This window comes from Cryptomeria japonica, chromosome 9, assembly GCF_030272615.1.
Source record: "Cryptomeria japonica chromosome 9, Sugi_1.0, whole genome shotgun sequence".
Taxonomy (NCBI): domain Eukaryota; kingdom Viridiplantae; phylum Streptophyta; class Pinopsida; order Cupressales; family Cupressaceae; genus Cryptomeria; species Cryptomeria japonica.
This window is the reverse complement of record NC_081413.1, coordinates 37,480,214-37,496,911: the sequence shown is the minus strand read 5'-3', so window position 1 is coordinate 37,496,911 and position 16,698 is coordinate 37,480,214.

Sequence of the window (16,698 nt, the reverse complement as noted above, 5' to 3'; positions counted from 1 at the left end):
GAGCAGACTAGACGAGTCACTCGAAGTTGAGCAAACACTGTATAGGTCAATGATTGGTAGTCTTTTATATCTAACAACATCTAGACCAGATATTGTACAAGTTGTTTGTATGGTAGTGAGATTCCAAGATGCTCCTATACAGTCTCACCTAAATGCAGTCAGAAGTATATTCAGGTATCTGCAAGGAACTATCAACTATGGTCTGTGGTATCCAAAGAAAGGAGACTTCTATTTGCAAGCTTATACTGATGCAGATTGGGTAGGAAGTATAGATGACTGAAAAAGTACAAGTGGATGTGCTTTCTATTTAGCAGACTAGTTAGTATCATAGCACAACAAGAAAAGTGATAACTTTAAGAAACCACCCCTCAAAAAATTGTATAAAATCTTGGTGAATATTTTTTTTTTCTAAAAATAATAATAATGTTTTTTGGCGAATCCTTCCTTTTTATTAAAAAAAAAATTAATTCTATTGGTGAATTTTTTTATATCAATTTATTTTGGTAGAAAATATTGGCAAATCTTGGAAAATAATCATTGTATGCATTAATTACTATTGCATTTCCTTTCATTTAAAAATAATCTTTTATAAAAAAGTAAAGGCATGAAGATTGAAATGATTAATGAGTTTAAGGGTTAGACTATTCTTTATTTGATTTCTACCATTAACTTAAAAAAATCTAGTAGCCCTCTTTCTATTTTGTGAGATAAAATTTACAAACAATTTGTAATACTCATGGGGCCAAAAATTGCTTTTAGACCATTAGTTTTCATTGAAGTCAACAATTCAAAAGCAATTTCAAACCCCATGAGCATTACAACTTGTAGGTACATTTTACCTCATGGAATACAATGAAGGTCATTAGATTATATTTTAAATCAATGGTGGAAACAAAAGATTGTTGATATAACCCTAAAGTAAGTAATAATTATGATATATTATTGGTGAATTAATTTGGATTTCTACAACAAATTATAAAATGTTGGTGAATCTAATCCAATCATGTATCAAATATTGTGGCGAATCTTTAAGTTAAAAAAAATTAATAAAATAAATTCTCTGGCAATTTAAATAACATTAAAATAAAAATTTGTAAAAATTTGGCTATTTGGGTCACCTTAAAAGTTGAAATTATTAGCCAAATTTGATTCCCAAATTTAATGAAATAGCCAATGGGCAAATAATAGCCACTAAAGTTTTCACTGAACAAGAAGCAATATTAAGTGTCATTGTCTATTGTTGAGGCAGAGTATATACAAGTTTCTACATGTTGTTCACAAGTTTTATGGATGAAGCAGACAGTGAAAGACATACAGGTGGAGATACCAGAACCTATTCCAATCCGGTGTGATAACTCAAGTGCAATCAACATCTCCAAGAATCCAGCAATGCACTCAAGAACAATACACATTGCAAACAAGTATCACTTCTTGAGGGAGAAGGTAGCAGACAAAGAGGTCATAGTAGAATATGTTCCCATAGGAGAGTAGATTGCCAACATATTTACCAAGGCACTTCCTTCAGGTCCATTTGAGTACTTGAGACAAAAGATGGGAGTTGTCCCACCATCCGCCAACACTTAAATGCATAGGAGAATACATGATTCAGGGGGAGTCACCCACTGTTACTCTCTTATGACTCTTGAATCATGAAGCATGGACATAGGGGGAGATTGTGTCCTAATCGGGTGTAGTCAAGAGAAAGATTATTGGTGTTAGACTAAGGTTCCCTTTGCCATTATTGTTAAAGGGGGTGAGAAACCAGAAAAGAAGACAATGTTGGCATCAATGCCAAAGGGGGAGATTGTTGGCATTGAGTTGTCATTGATGTCAACCAATATTACAAGATACTGGTAGAAGTATGTCAAACCGGTATGAAGAAGATTGAACCGACACAAGGAAGATTAACATGAAGGCTTGTCAATCGATATGATGGAAGACAAGTAGCTATTGAGACTATCAGTGACTTCACTAATATGAGGTGAGATGCATGTGTGTGTTAGCATGTTGAGTGATAACTGGTAGAGAATAAACTGGTTTGGAGATTGGCTGCCTGTTTATGATGAAGAGGCAAAATGTTAAAATGATCACAAATCACCGGAGGTGAAGATGTGTTACCAATTTAGTGTGCACTACTGGTCAGCAGGAGGAGAAGGTCTCATCAGTAAAGGCTTATGTCAATATGAGTTTGGTGAATGTTCAAGTGTAAACTAACCCTATTTTGGTGAGATGAGTGTATGGCCGATGAGATGCCATGTGGAACCGAGGTGGAATGCATGCACGGGTCGGTGAAGCTTCCATTGACATGGTTGTTGAAACACCTAGTCAACATTAATGAAACATCCACAAATCACGTAATGATAACAGATTGATGTGGCTCAAGGAAAAATGATTGACAGAGAAATATCAGGGAGTTGTTGGCATATGGATCAAAGCAAAGAAATCAGATTACAAGAGGACCTCGAGAAGGAAATAGCTGGGTCATAAATGAGTTGACATATTTCAAGGCTGAAAGTTATGGTCGAGATTGCTATCTTTAGAAAGTATGCATTGGATAATGAAAAACGCATACAGATGCATTCCTCAAATGCAAGTGATTGATCCAAGATAGATTGGATCGAATCTATTGCAGATTTGGTTAGGTTAAGGAAACCCTAACTGTCCTTAGTTTGAATTGATTCTTGCTAGGAAAGCTCAAGTTTAAATATGATTATTTTAGACTGTGACTGTTGTCATTGCAAAGTGAAGGGAAGTGCAAAATCGCTATTTGATAGTCAAAGAGAAAAACACTTGAACTACTTATGTGTAATGACTAGACTGGTAAGGAGAAGTAGGATAAACCGGTGTAAGGAACAAACCGGTAGAGTGAGCATAGAACATAGAGATGACAAGCCAGCAAAAGAAGCACCTAATAAAGAGTGATCAAGTGTGAGGTGAGGAGTGAAGACATTGTGAGAGGGGACTTAGAAAACTTATTAACAAAGCCAAGTTGAAGAGTGGGTGGAGAGAATACAGATTGGTAAGGTTGAAAATGATAGAGAAGAATATTGTAAGGTTGCAAAACTTCATTTGTAACAATGATTTCATTTGTAGAACTGAGTTTTATATTGTTTTCACCGAGTTGGAGCTTAGTGCAGGGGTTGTAGCTCCTTTAGGTTGTAGCCTATAAATTGTGCAAGGCTTGGTGCTCCTTTGAGTTGATGCTCATAAATCAGGGGCTAGTGCTCCTTTGGTTGGTTCCCTAAATATTGTAAGCAGAGACTCTTTGTGAGGCTGGATTGGAGCAGAAGATCTCTAGCAGCTATTCTCACCGAGGTTTTTCCCACTTTCGATTTTCCTTGTATATCCGGTGTTGTGTGATGCATTCTTGTGCATTTGTTATGTTAATGTTTTAGCAAGTCCTTTCACACACCTTGTTTGCACTGTTTGGGCTACCGGTTAGCACTCAATTTGTTTTAGATATTATCTATATCTCCTTGGTGAAGAAAAAGTTTTTGAATCACTGATTCACCCCCATCTTAGTGATTTATTGTGTCCAACAAAATTCTCCCCAATATCATTTTTGAGGAACAAGGTGGGTTTGTTCCTGGTAGGGAGACCCCAGAAGGGGCCATTTTGGCTTATGAAATTTTACATTCTATTTGTTTATAGAATATTCCTGCTATGATTCTAAAATTAGATATGATGAAGGCTTACGATCGGGTTGATTGGGATTTCCTTGTTAAGGTTCTTAAGAGATTTGTCTTTCATGCAAATTGGGTCAAGTGGATATACTCTTGTATATCCTCTCCCTCATTTTCTGTCATCATCAATGGGTCTCCTAGAGGTTTTCTCTCATCATCCAATGGAATTAGGCAAGGTGATCCCCTCTCCCCCATTCTTTTCATTCTTATGGCAGGGGGTCTAAGTAGGGCAATTTGTCATGCTAGGACTTGGGTTATGAAAGGGTATCATTTTGGAGACTAGTAATGAATCTTATACTCATAAATTATTTGTGGATGATACCCTCCTTTTAGATGAAGCCTTTATGACCGAATCTCGCAATATTAAACAAGTTGTTGATGATTACTCTTTGGCTTCTAGTCACTTGATTAATCCTGCAAAATCCAAGATCTTTTTTTTTAAAGTCCCTCTTTTGGTTCAGTGTTGTTTGTTGCAGTTTTGGGGATTTTGTTTTGGGGGAATTCCCTTGTCTTTATCTTGGGGTTCCTTTCTACGCTGGTTCAGAAAATGGACGTCAGCTTTAAGCATGCCAAAGAGTTCTATTCAGGAACTCCAGTCTGTCTTGAGAGATTTTCTTTGGGCAGGAAATATGTCCCAAAAGCAAAAGCTTCCTTTACTTTCTTGGGATAAGGTTTGTGCACCTAAATCTGACCATGGTGCAAGTATTAGAGACCTTTCTCTTCAAAAAAAAGAACTTGGGGCTAAGATTTTATGTAAATTGTATTGTTCTATAGATTCCAAATGGGCTAAGCTTATGAGGGCTAAGTATCTTGACTCTGATTATCGGGAGAGGATTTTTACTACCTTGTTTCTTCCTCGTGGTTTTGCAATGTGGAATTTTATTAGTTCTTGTCGAGACCTTATTCTTCTTTCATTGTCTTAGTTAATACACAATGGTACCAAGGCACATTTCTAGGAAGGCTCTTGGAACGAGCATAAACCATTGTGTCATTTTCGGGATTGGTCACCTTTGGATGCTCATTTGAAAGTTGTTTGGGGTAATGAAGTTTGTCATTACTTTTATCTCAATGATGGAGCTATTGTTTGGAAGGATTTTTCTATGGTTAATATTGTCTCGAGTTTGCTATCTCAATTACGCCATGAGTTGAGTTCTTGTAGTATTATATATTCTCTTCAAGAAGGTGAACTCATTTGATTGGGTTCTCAGTCTGGGCAATATTCTATCAAGGCTGGTTATGAATCTAATTTTTCTGCTCACACAACTGATCATTGGCCTTCTAGATTATTGTGGGATGCTTCTTGTCTTCCTAAGGTTGAGGATTTTGCATGGTTGGCCATTCAGGACAGAGTATATAATATAGTTTTACTTGATTGATAAATTAATAGCATATTTTTATAAAAAAAATTGACAAAATAAAACATGAGTTAATGAAATATTTTTTCTTCTTTTAATTGATTAACCATCACAATTTTGTTGTAGGTCTTATTCATCTTTGTTCTCATACATTTCTTATAATCAAGGAACTCATTTATATTTAGGCACTTTTATAATTAAAGTTGTATGAAAATATGAGGAGGCCACTAAACCTTACCTCTTGTTGGATGGTAATGACTTTTATGAATAATCATCTATCAATCAATAATCTATGTTGTGGCTACATCTTCCTTCAAGATCAACAACTTGTCTAGGCTTTATGGATTCAATTTTGCAATTAACTCTAAATTATATTTATTTTAGAATTACCAAGAATTTGTGCTTCTATCCTAAGGCAAAATTAATATATCAATTCTTGAATGAAAATTTAGACTTACAAAAATATTATTGATTTAATTCATCTCAATATATTTATTGTATCAAACCTTGATGAAAGAATTGAAAATGATACCTCGAAATACATTTTACCAATTACAAAATTTATAAGAGATATAACTCTTCATCTACTGATATAACAATGATAGTTTTTCTACTAGTATAACTCTCCCTACATGATAACTTTGTTTTTTATTTTCATGAACTGAACTTGATCTTATTCTACATGATAACTTTGTTTTTTATTTTCATGAAGTAGAAATTGGGCAAAGCTGCGTTACTCTAAGCATTTTGATAACATGACTAATTGTCTACACAACCACAATCCTCTACAGGTCGTTTGGAGGAAAATGGGGTGCCAGAAAACAATCATCTGCACATATTTGGGGCCAGCCTTAAACAACACACACTAAGCGCTGATCGCGCTTAGGTGGCTGAAGTGGGGCCCGGCCGTAATCCATGCCCTCACTTCTTTCGTTAACTCATTCTGTTTGTTAAATGCTCCTGAATTTTAAATTTTAAACCTCCCGCCCATCCACATATGTCAAGTTGTTGTGCTACAAGAGTAAATGGGCTAAAAGCACGAAGGATATGAGATTAAAGAGATACATGTATCCAAAATGTATGCAAAATGTAGTGCCTTTGATTATGAACATTTGTTCTTCCCTACCATAATCTTTAGAATCTCGATCAAACTTTACTTCTTTTAAGTGGCCTCACCTTTCATTAGAATTTATTACTTCAACATTATATTTCCCACTCTAATTTGAAAGTATTATTTTTTATCCTTTCCTACTAATTTTTGTTCCATATATTTGACTAGGATTCTAGTTTGGTGGTCAATTCTACAACATCCTTATATGAAGAGGAAATAGGAAATATTCTGATCTATTTTTATTATAATGTGAAGGGTTAATCATAAAATAAATTGTTTGATTTATTTCTTTTATGTTAAGGTTTCTTCTAGTTTTCTAACCACACCTTTAGACATTTGTTCATTATGTTTTACTAATTGCTCCTTAGTTTTTGTCATCTTGGATATTTTATTTATGTTTTTTTATTTATACATTAGATCAATAGAAATTTCTCAAAAATAAGCCACTCAATTCTTTCCACGCTTTGCCATGCTTAGGGCATTCTTTAATGCACCATCTTAGTTTTTCTTTTAAGAAGTTTGTATTTAAATTTTTAAGAAACTGTACTTGGGAACTAGGGTTTAGAATTACCACATAGTGACTTACTTTTAAAAAGTTTGTATTTAAATTTTTAGGAGTGTGAAAGGAAAAAATGCAAACAGGAGAAAGAATTGGCAAAAGGGATACTTAATACTGATGGAAGAGGTAGTGGGATCAAGGTGTAGGTAAATATAATACCACTAAATAATACAGATGAAAAGATAAAGGAAAGGGATTGGGTATTAGGGATATAGAGTTATAGATGTAGTATTTGGTAAAGGAAAATAGAAAAATCCAAAAGTGTATGACTTGAGAGAAATGAATTAGGGATAATTAATATAGTGTTCCTAATGCTGGAAGAGAAAACAACTAGGAAAATAGGGTGGAAGAGTTTCAAGGGTTAGTGATTAGTTTTACCACATACCTTAAATAACTTTTTGAGCTTGATGGTATGAATAACCATACAAGTATGAGCCCCATAAGGAGCAAGGGAGAAGGGATGTGGAGGGAGGGAAATGTGTAGGGGAAATACTAAAAGCCCAAGATTTTGAGACTTAAAGGAAAATTGAACCCTCAAATTAGGAATTAGGGATGGTGAATACTCAATGCTTAATGAGAGAAAGAATGGAAAAGACTAAATGGAGAATAATGTAGGTTCATGGATTATTATTTTATCTTAAGAAGTACATGATTATATGGAGACCTAAAATCCTTGGGCCCAAGAGAAAGACATAGTAAGTTGTGGAAGCATGGAGAAAGCCATGATATACCTAATTAAAAAATTACTATGGCATTATTAAAGACTTTACATCATTGAACCTTGTAAAGGGGTAGTGGTTTTAGTCAAGGCTATTACATTTTACCTCAAAGAGTTTTGGTGATACTTACTTTGACAATATATCCATGGGGTTTAGATAGTTAGCTCTAAATAAATTTTGACCTATGTAGGCATATACTTTATTGGTACCATAGAAGTGACCTTGAGCACCTATCAAGAATGTGGTTGAATAGGGAGTGCATCTAATATAGCTTTGTTCAACATTAAGGCACATTTTATATATTTTGCATTATTTTTCTTTCAAGTCTTATTTATAAACAATATTTCTATGATCACTTTCCTACTTCATGATTCTTTCAAGTTCTTGATCTAACAAATTTTAATTGTTGGAAGTAATTTGATAAAATACATCAAATTCTTGTTCTTCAAGCTATGGACTTACTCTAGCTATTTTCTTCCTTGTGAAATTTGATGGAAAAATATTTGATTCTATCTACTTTTGAATCTTAGCAATACTGCTTAAATGTGCATCTACACTTACTTGGAAAGATAATATTCATCCTAATAATGCATAATTATATTATTATTTTCCCTTACTAATTACCTACAATTCTAGCTAAAGATATGTTGTGCCTTGCATAAAACCTCCATTTTTCCAAAAAAAATGATGAATCTATTTTCTCTTTTCAATTTTATTGATCAAATGTTCTCCTAGCTTTAAGTGTTCTATTTTTCCTTGGTTCTTGATGATTTTATTATATTGTGAGATCTAAATACTTGAGCTAGTTAGAATTTTTTGATATGAAATATTAATTTTGTGGTATTGAGATTTGATTTGGGTTCTAATATCCACCTCTTGTTTGTATTTCCTTTCTTAGCTAGTTGCCAAGTTAGTATCACTAGAATTCTCAATTTGAGTGCTTAATGAGATTTTTTTTTAAATCCTCACCTAGTTATCATTACAAAGCTACAATTATCAAGTAGGTAGGATCCATAACCCTTGTAAAAACTATATGAGGAAATGTTTTGGTGTGTAACACATATTACAAGGTCCAACATATGTGATGTGTGATATCAAACCCCCTATAGTTATCACAAAGAAAAAAGTATACTTTGAATATGTGTAATTAGTATTTGAACGTGGATTTAAATTATTAAAACATCATTTCTTGTTGTATTTTAATATTAGAGCTAACTAACTATAGTGTTTTACAACTCATTTTGAATCTCAATGCTAAAGAAGGATCATAGTTATGAAAACCCTTTATTTCTACATGCAAATCTTGATAAATGTGTCCTGACATATTAGGAATTAAATATAAAATAAGTTTTAAATACATACCTCTTCAACCATGGGCAAGGATCATAGATCTACAAGTGTTACTTTTTGTGAGATTCCTAAAAAAATTATTGTGATTTATTTTAGTATAGTGGTTTATTTTTAAAGATGCATGCAAGTATAATCATGTAGAATACATTTGGTTTTCTTTATGTAGTTGAAATTTCTTATGTAAAGGTCAACATTGTTGCTTAGATTGAAGAAATTCATTGAATCCATAAAGATACTTATTTTGTATTAGTTAGCACCATTAGGGCGTATGTATGGTTGTGGAGACAAATACAATTGTTCATCATTCTACATGAGAGTTCTACATAGCAAAGATGATTGTTTTATTTGGTGGTTAACATTTAACTCTCATAGTAATTGAAAAAAATATTGAAAGTAATTTCAACAAACTCTAGATAGTGAGTTATCTCTTCCTTACCAACCCTATGATTATAAAGTGTAAAAAAAATTCTCATGAGGGTTATAGTCTACTAAGAAAGAGAGATATGTTGTGAAACTAGGTAGAATAGTCAACATCATTTGAGAAAAACCATGTTATTAACAATAATCCTAAGACTACTACAACAACAATAAGATAGTGAACTTTGGAGCAAGGTTATTCAAGGAAATATGGTTGAACCAGATGAGTGCTCTAAGTTCAAAAATAATGGCAAAGTCGGAGCAAGTTTATTAAGGGAAATTTGGACTCTTATGTGGAGGGCATGATAGGTCATGACCGAAAATTATCCATGGCCTTCATTCAAGACTGGAACAATGGTGATGTGAATATTAGGAGCATTACTTTTGTGGTGTCAAATAAACCATAACGAAAGCTATTGGGTTGGCTCTGTGTGGTGTCCCCTTCCCCAAAAAACATAAGGTTAATTATAAGGAATATTTTAATAGGTTCTTCCAACCTAGTGAAGGGATTTTTAAATTGCAAAGTGGCTACAATCATGAGGCACTCCCAATTATTTGGAAGGAGGCTACTCTTCTCTTCATGAAATACTTCACGCTACATGGTAGGAAGAGGAGATTTCACCTTCAGCTCTTCCCTATGTTGAACCACCTGAACCATGGGGTAAGAATGGAATTTCCTTATTTGGTTTTATTTTCCTTGTCTCAATCTATCTCTAGAGGTGTTGTTAAGGGAAAACCCCCCTTTCACCAAGGTCTTATTTGTAGGTTGTATATTTTCATTTGGACCAAACGCCCTCGAGTAGGATTCCCACTGTTGAAATCGGGTCCACCTATCACAATGATAAATAATGATCCTAAAAGGACTAGTACACTATGGTCATAAGAATAATCACACCTTGATATTGTGATAGTAAAAAGTTACCTATATGACCCGATGAAATACTTCATTGTGTAGTCATAAACAATATTCCTAAATGGAGTAGTACACTATGGTAATAAGAATAATCACACCAATCTTGTGATACTAAAATCTTATCTAGTTGACCTTATAATTTCATGAAGTTGTGGATACTATCATGTCCCATTCTAAAAATTAATTTAGGGTACTCATCATGTCTTTACTACCAAGGGGGTATTAATACAATTTCTATAGTCAAAGTGCCATGGAAGAAATGGTGTTACTAGAGCAATTTAACAATCAAGAAGGGTTGTCCTATCCTTAAACCCTTATTTACTATGTATGGGATAATCTTAAAAATTCAAAGGTACTTCAAAAACCATAATAGAATCAACATCAATCACATTTATAATCAATATCCTAACTACACAAATAGTGATGATAATAGGTTGTACAAATACTGTCAAATAGAAAAAAGGGGTTGCCGCTAAGGTAGAAGATAGTTATCATATCAATTTTTTTATGAAAGATAACCAACATTAAAAGATTATTCATTCATTATATCCTACCATAATAGGTAGAGAGATGATTATTTACAATGTTATAGAATTTGATGTTGTTTCAAGTAACTAAGAAGATAGACATACACACTTTAGACACTATCATATATGACTAGATGCTCCTAGTTAGCTAGTCAATCAATTACATGTCCATGTCTTACGCACTTGTTGCCCCTTCAATTGATTTGTGATGTCTCATTCCAACAACAAATCCAAGCAAAAGAATTATACAAAGTAGAAAGTGTAATTTTTTTCTCTAGGTCTCAAGATCCAACTTTTCATTTCATACATATGTAAGAGTCTAAAATAAATTCTATTAAATGTCCATGTTATCATAAAAGACATTTTTGATAAATACTCAAATAATGTATATACACTCTATGAATCTAATTTTATAAAGCCAGCGCCATACTCTAGATTGTCAACTATCCAAAACTCAAACAAAACCAATTTTTTACTTTCTTCTAGAGAAAAGAATCGTGTTCCTTCATTATTATAGGTGAGATATAGTGCACATTATTATAGTGTGAGTCTATATTTCAAATCACTTCATTTAGCATTACCAATAATCTCCACAAGAACATTCTACCTATTTAAAATGATGGAAACAGTTGGTGATCAACACATATCAAAGGCTCTTAACAACTCTAATAGTTGTTCTAGGGGTACATCTAACGAACGTAAAGTAATTGCCAACTTTTCATTATGGTGGCAAAGAAATGATTATTTTTCCTACTTTTTCACATCACCAATTAAGTGTCTTGAATTTAGGGAATGCCCTATTGCCTTTCTTTCAAGTCAATCTCTTCAACTTTGCACAGATCTCCTATGTTTGTAAATGTGATCTATATCTTAATCTAACGATATCTAGAAATATTTTTAATTTCTTTATTATTTATTAATCTCTTTACCATTTAAACCTCATGCCATCTTTCAACATGTGCATAATAAGTCTTAACACTTTTAAGATCCAAATAAAAAAAGTCATTATAAATACTCTTAAGCCTATAATCATATGTGACCAGGCACCAAGAAAACACATCCACCCAACTACCACATATTAAATTGACATCTTAATAAAAAAGTTTAGGTTGTCCTCAAGATACTCAGGTTAAGCTGAGAAGCTCAAACCATAAATTGTAGGATAATGCGATAAAGGTTAATTGTGTGATTAAAAAATGTACAACCCTCATCCACTAAACCTGAATGGCAGCATGCACATAGAACACACAAGCAGAACTCAGAATGTTACGATATGTTCTAGAGTGCTTCATTAATTCAAACATTTTGAGAGGATCCTTCCAAAATCCATTTCATGCATATCTGGTAAATATCTGAATTCCATGAGCCCACGTTTCTTTGAGGCATTTTGTTAAACAGTTCACGAACTTTTTCTATTCTTCCACATTTTCCAAACATGCCCATCGGAGCATTTCAAAACTATAATATTTGACAACAATAGCCCTTTCATTATCTGTTGATGGATGTCCATAATGTAATTTGGCACAGGAGGGGAGAATACTAGGTTCACAGCTATCAATTTCATATACTTCTGGAAGCTTATAAATCTTTGTAAGCAAATCCACTTTGTTCATATCCTGCAACCACGGAATTCTATGAGACCAAATTTCTTTGAGGCACATTGTCAAAAAGTTCGCGTGCATTTTTTATTGTTCCACATTTTGCAAACATGTCTACCTGGGTAGTCGCAACTACAACATATGAAGCGCATAACCTGTTCCAAAGCTCCCATTTTGCAAACATGTCTACCTGGGTAGTATTTTTCCATGTGTTTTTTTCCTCTTTTACTTTTGACTGTAAGATCATCGCCGGATATGTCCAGGACGGCTTCTCATCTTCCATGGCCCCACAGTATGTGAGATACGCTGACAAACTGGACTCTCAGAATTTTATGAGATCTGGACACCAAAGACCTAAACATGTGTCGTGATGATTTAGGTTTCTTTCTCTGTGTTGAATGACTCTTAAAATGGCCAAACAACAATCAATCAACTTTTGGTTTTCTGATTCATACGCCTTTTATTCACAACAAAATCATAGCACAGTACATTTAAAGGTGTGAATTCAAAATAAATATTAACAATAATTAGTAAATGCCCGGTTTTTCCAAAGTGATAATATCTGGGAAGAATTTATCAATGGTGATGCGTTAATGTTAAATGTGGTTATGATCCTGTTTTAAACGTTCTCCTTTTTGACTGGAAAAATTGGTGGAATTGTAAAAAGCAATGCTGTGATGATTGATGATGACTTCATTGACATAAAAATAGTCATTGGAAAATGATGTGTTAAATAAATAAGTTAGAGGATTGTTTTTTATTAAGGTAAGTAGGGTTTTGAAATGGTATAAAATCTTTTACATTAAGAGAGTTAGAACACAAAGTACAACAATATAACAAGAAAAAATGAGAAAAAAAAATCAACAATAGAACTATGTAAGATACCTAACCAAGTTTACGTAGCAACACAGCTAAAAAATTGCTAAAAAAAATGGTTAATTATAAAAAAAATTGATTCCTTTTTGTGTGACACCATTTCTAATAACAACTAAGAAAAGAGGAGAATAGAGAATGCATATAGAATCTAAATCTATCAACAAGATTAGTCTCAAATATGGATTTCTATTGCCTCAGGGTTAATGATCTTAAGAATTATTTGAGTGGACTGACAAACTTAGCAAAATAAGTTTTAAAAGATTGATTGTGGTTTCTTATGTCATTTAGACTAACTAATATAATAGTATTTTATAATATTAATGAATGACTTCTTAAAATATTATCTTGATAGGTTTGTTGTTGTATATTTGATTAAATTTTAATTTACATCAGATAAAATAATTTCAAACAAATTAAATTAGAGTTATGAAGCTTAAATGTAGAAGAGTTGATGAATATAAAATTGTATAGCTATATGCAGCATGAATTAGTATGGAATATAGCATATTACATTTGTTACTAGACTCAAGATAGATCCGAAGAAAGTTGGAGCTATTAAACAATGGCCTACACTACTAACTATTCAATAAAAATTAGAAATTTTATGGTTTAATTAGTTTTTAAAAGAAATTTATATTGAATTTTGGTTTAATTATATAATTGTTGTTGATACCATATGAGGTAATAAAATACTATTCAAATAGGATAATACAACTAAAAGATGTTTTGAATTCTCAATAAAAGAATAAAAGACTTGTAAAATAATCAATTTTATATTTACTAGATTTTGAAAAGTTCTTTCAAGTTGATTATGATGCCAATAACATTATATTTTAATTTAATTTGTTTCAAGAAAGAAGACAATTTACATACTTTATTGAGAAATTAAATCACATTGAGATATATTATTTAGTTTGTTGTGAAAAAAGTGTATATAATCATGTGAACATAAAATAAATTGAGGCATTATTTATCATCAATAGAATTAAATTTATAGTCTAATCATTATGCATCAAGCTCTTGATATGAAAAAGGTATGTTGAACCAAATACATATGAGCACTTTAAAATAAGGTGAAAAACTACAATAAATATTCTTCTTAGCCTGTAAAATTTTGAAAATAATTTCTTAATCAAGGATTACGATAAAAATATGCGAGGACGCACAAATCAAAAACAAAAACAAAATCATAAAACCATATTCATACCAGATTTGTATGAGAAAAATATTAAAAAAAAACTCCACTATAGAGAGATGACAAACATTTTTAGTATTCATTGTACATAATATAGCATTTACATGCTATCTTGTACATGCTAAAACATTATAGTAGTAGCTATTTATTAATGAAACAATAATATAAACACTATCTCATACATACAACGTATATGCATAAAGAGAGGACAAAAGCATAAATAGTTTCACCAAAAATAATGGATACAAAAACTATGGTATCACATAAGAACCCTTTTCTCATCGTGGAGATCATCTTATAAAAATAGTAAACATACCAATCACTCAACATGGATATAACATGGTCTTAATAAATGATTCACATATTGGTTTTTTCTATTAAGTTAGCTTGAATTTTAAGAAATAACATAAAACATTGATTTAGGGATCAATTTGATCCAAATAAGTTCAAAACCCTATGATTGAGCGAAGGATAAGATAAATTAAATTAGATAAGATCAAATTGTTTCTTTTACAATTCAACCTGCACTAGATTTGATAGGGTAATACTAATAAGGATATTTAAAATAATATAAATATTTATCAAAAAATGTCATAAGGATGAAACCAAGTCTCGATGACATATCCCATTAGCTCATTTTATTCACAAACTTATATTGTTCTAGTTGAGCACTAGCTTGTAGCTATAGAGCCTAAGAAAGTGGATAGTTAAAACAATCATAGATATGAGAAAAATATTTAATATCTAGTAGATGTAGTCATGACACTTTACACCATGTAAACTCAATTAAGAAAAAAGTATAATATAATAAGTTATAACTTAAAGTAGATCATCAATTTTTAAAATTTGAGGTGTTGAATTAGTTGCAACTATAGGAGACTAGTACCTTATCATTTAGGAATAGAGTCAATATAATATAATGACAATAATAAAAATAAATATTTAACTTGAATGAGATAATGTCACATGGATTTTTTTTATGAAGAATAGACCCTTAAATACCTTTAGGTTTTAGAAGATACATTCAAACCATAATAATTAATCCCTCATAAAATCAACATGCCAAGTATGAAAGACATCTAATTATAAGCAACTCATAATAATTTATTTTCCTATATTCACTATATAGATAATAATTGATCCTTGGCATAAATGTCTCAAATTGTAACAGATAAAATTCATCTAAAGACTTGACCCTAAGATTGGACTAGAAAAGATCCATCTATTTCTTCCCGTAATGCAATAACATCTTGAAATGGCTAAAAAAATATAATATATGATAAGAGGAAAGACTTAGATTGAAGAAAAAAAGGACACTTGGAAAAATTTGGTTTTGTAATGTGCAATTGAAGAGGTATAAGAGAATATGCCTCAATATCTTAGAAAACCTTTTCTCCTCAATTCCCTTCTATATAAATTGAATGTGGGATTTATAGGCCTTTACTTTTATTCACTTCCAATTTATTGTCCTTGTGGTAAAAATATGTGTAATAGCCTAGATTGATGCAATATCATCTAAGTGCACAAGAAATCTTGTATTTATCAGAAATATTTTCTTGTTTAATTTTGTCAATTTTCTTTTGAATTTTTCTTATTGGAATTGGTGATGAAATTTCAAATAGTTCTAGCTGGTGCATGGTTAAGTCATGAGTCCATCTTGAAGAAGATTTGAATGGATCTTCCTAGTTAAAAATTGGTGAATATATAATCAAAATTGAGTAATTTATCTCTTTGGCCTATCCTTGATTCCCTTGAAATCCTACTAAGTCTCGGTGGACAGAACTCATCCTCTAGAGGCCTTATTTACCTAAACATGGAAATATTTCCATCACTATATCTCTTTGATTCTCACAATATCTTGAATACTCATATTTCCTGACACACTATATAGGAGGCAAAATTTCCTTTGTGATGTATATACACTCAATATAGCTTGTGATTTTACAAATTTTCTTTGAGCCAAATTTATCCACTTGAATATCTAAGGTGAAAATTTATATATTATATGAACATATTTGGGACCCTCTCAAATCCTTGCAAGATCCCAAAGATCCTTCTCTTCTTTTAATACCTAGAAATTATACATGAAAATGGTTCTTAAAACTAGTGGGGTGATTTTTTAGGTGATTTAGATATTCGAAACATCCTCCTTCATCTAATAATATGTGCTCTTATCTATTCTCTATCTTATGTGCTATAAGTATCTCAAACACTTTTTGAGTGAGTTGAATTAAATTTTTTTCAAAAGTAAATGGTATTTCAACATGTAGAAGATTAAGGGATATTTTTGGTTCAATGAATATATGATTCAAAAGGCTTAGAATCCAAGACTTGTGTGAAGTCATGTTGTTTAAAACTAAAGTCTAACTCATTATGTACATAATATACTCCCACT